Source organism: Poeciliopsis prolifica, unplaced genomic scaffold (assembly GCF_027474105.1).
Source record: "Poeciliopsis prolifica strain line A6 unplaced genomic scaffold, Auburn_PproV2 SCAFFOLD404, whole genome shotgun sequence".
In the NCBI taxonomy this organism is placed as follows: domain Eukaryota; kingdom Metazoa; phylum Chordata; class Actinopteri; order Cyprinodontiformes; family Poeciliidae; genus Poeciliopsis; species Poeciliopsis prolifica.
This window is the reverse complement of record NW_026562779.1, coordinates 13,372-16,310: the sequence shown is the minus strand read 5'-3', so window position 1 is coordinate 16,310 and position 2,939 is coordinate 13,372. Positions and strand designations below refer to the sequence as shown.

The following is a 2,939-nucleotide window of genomic DNA, read 5'->3' as shown; positions in this document are numbered from 1 at the left end:
CTTCTTATCACAAAAGGATGTCATAGTGAAAGGTCTGAAAAGATTGAGGTCATTGACTTTTTCCTGTCAGATGAGACATCCTAATGAAGGCAGAAGCATGAGACATACAAATCTTCTACATATCTCTTACAAATCTTCAGTTTTTCTTCAAATTTTTTGAAAATCACAAACTGTTCCAGAGTTTTATTTTCAAAGTTATTATATAAAACTATGTTTGGTTTGACCTCCAAATTATTTTATTTTTATTTTTTTTTTTATTTTAAAAGGAATGTGTAAGCTGCTTTCTTACAAAATGCTTTCTTAATGGACAAACCTGAGCAACAGCTGAAGACTACAGTTGGCAATTATAACATGACATTTTTATTATGCAGTCCAAACCTCACTCTAGGTGTTATGGGATTTTAGAAGCCGTCTACATGCAGAAAACAAACCTTCATGTATGCATGAAAAGATTTGATGAGAAATTTCAGATGCTTTTGGAAATTGAAGTGTTTTATGGCAACATCAGTCCATCTTAATAAGCTAAAGAGTCAGCAGTTGGTATGAACAAAGCCTTTTAACAAACATAAGGGCTGGTCTCCAGTCTTATGTCACCTTTTTTTCACCTCTGTTATGTTTATTCTTCAGGAGCCCCAACTGGCCCTCATTTAAAAGAAGACAACTCCCACTGGCAGCTTCATGCTCATTACTACCCCCCTCTGCTACGTTCAGCCACAGTGAAAAAGTTCATGGTGGGGTATGAGATGCTCGCCCAGGAGCAAAGGGATCTAACTCCAGAACAGGTAATACACTTTGCCTTGCACAGCAATCTGCTCCTACTTTGTGTTCTGCAATACAGAACGCATAAGGATGACTTAAGTGCTTTGCAAAAGTATCCATACTTCTTGAACATTTCCACATTTTGCTGCATTACTGGAGAGTTCCCCTGTTTATAATTTAATCTTAGAATAAAGACACTTATGTCAGTGAAAGAACTGTCACATAACAGTGAACAAACTGAATTTAGTAGGCAAAGAAACACAGTGGATCGATCAAGAATTACGTTGTAGAGACATTTAAAGCGAGATTAGATTTTGAAACAAATTCCCAAACTTTGAACATGTCATGGACCTCTGTTCAATCCACTATACAGACATGGAAAAAGTACTGTTTTGCTGTTAAAATTTTCAGGTTTAGCAGTTCTACTACTTGGCATAAAAAATAAGCTGTTTTTTTTGCAATTATTATAATCTTAAAAATCAACCTTTGCTTTTCTTTTTGTCTCAGGCTGCTGAGAAACTAAGAAATCTTCCAGAGGAGCACTATAAAACGAGAGAACAGTGAAAAAGAAGCACAAAGGAAATGAAGCAATCCCATCAATTCTTTAGAAGCCTTCCAACTGAAATATCCCTTTAAGAAAACAGAGAACAATTGTTCAAGTGCAAGTACAGTCGCAAAGTTGCACCAACAAGGACGTGATGCTTCACCCACACCACTGCACCTGGCGAACGTTCGCTCTCTGGAAGACAAAACAGATGATTTCTCTCAGCATTAGAAACTGCCAAATCTGCTGCAAATCCACTGGAATCTGTTTCTTGTGCTAGAAACTAGTTGGTAACTAAAGCTTTTTGACATGGTTTATTAACCTTCTGGAAGCTCCTTTTAAATGGAGAAGCCATGATTTTATGTTGTTTATGCCAAGAAGGTGGAAACTGAAATTGTGACTTATTGGACCAGAAAATATTTTCCAATGTTGGTGAGCCTGTGCAAACTGTACCTTTAGTTTTCCATCATTAGCTGACCAATGTGGCACCCGGTTTTGGCAATAGCTCATGTACAGTAAAGTCCAAATTGGTATGTGGTTGAAATGGTGCAAACGATGCAACAATCAAAGTGGTTTAAATCTTTGTTGCTCTATATTGATGCTTACTTTAAATTTTAGGAAGACATTTTAAAACCCTTGTTACCTAAATGAATGATTTGCCAATTGTATCAAAAAATAAACAAGTGTACAAAAGACAGTGGGAGGAGAGTGAACATCCTTGAATTTGTATCTTCTGCAGTTTGAAAAGACAGTGGTCTCAGCTGCCTACCATTGCATAGCCATCCTGGCTTGACATAAATGGAGGACACTCTCTAACTGATTGTGGAAACCTTATTCCACTTACACTGAAACATTTTTGTTCTGCAGCCGTCAGGAAAAGGGATCTTATCAGCTTTTTTCCATTTTCGATTTAATGATACACCAACTACTTCCCTTCAGGCCAGCTGAAAAGAAGTGCAATACTTTATCCTATTGGGATTTTGTCTAGGATGGTGTTGAAATTCAGCTGTGCACCTAATGAAAAAAGTTGCCATAACAACACTTGCACTCTTATATAGACAATGACACAAATCATTAAAACACACACTCACTGCCTTCATTATTCATGCTCCTTTCCTTGGAGCAAAGTCTCCTGGTTTTTGTTAAAATATTGATTCCTGGTTTTGTTAAAATGTACAGTTGAGCAGTAGAAGGTGTGGGTGAGGTTTACAGGCTGAGGGGTTCTAGAGGGCGTGGATGTTACCATATGTGTGTATGTGTAAACCCTTTTTATGTACTATGACAGACTTCATTCTTTCAGGTCAATATTTATCCAGTCCTTCAGGCTCACTGTGGATCCCCTTCTCATCTTATTTCATCATTCTTCAGGGACTGTTCTGTGCACGTATGTCTCTGTGTTGCAGATATATGCTTCTGTTCCCTGACGGCAGGGAATACGCAAGCTTCTCTCTGTGTGTAACTACTTTTTGACTCTGTTCTGGCAGAAGAATGAGCAGAGTTTGGTAATTCTGTGCCAGATTCCTTTGGCTTGTCTTTTTCAGTCAGCTCTGGTGATGAATTGTTTCCCAGTCCTGCTTAGGAAGCCAAATTGGCCTTATGAAGCCTAATTAGTATCATCTGTATGTCTCCATTGCAG

The 2,939-nt window shown here is 38.0% G+C and overlaps 1 long non-coding RNA gene across 1 annotated transcript; it reads left to right on the top strand.

The window, feature by feature from the left end:
• The first annotated feature begins 304 nt into the window (after positions 1-304).
• Positions 305-2,000, top strand: LOC129358090 (uncharacterized). The gene is made up of 2 exons (XR_008605763.1): positions 305-782; positions 1,267-2,000. It is a non-coding gene; the product is annotated as an uncharacterized LOC129358090 (long non-coding RNA).
• Positions 2,001-2,939: the final 939 nt, after the last annotated feature.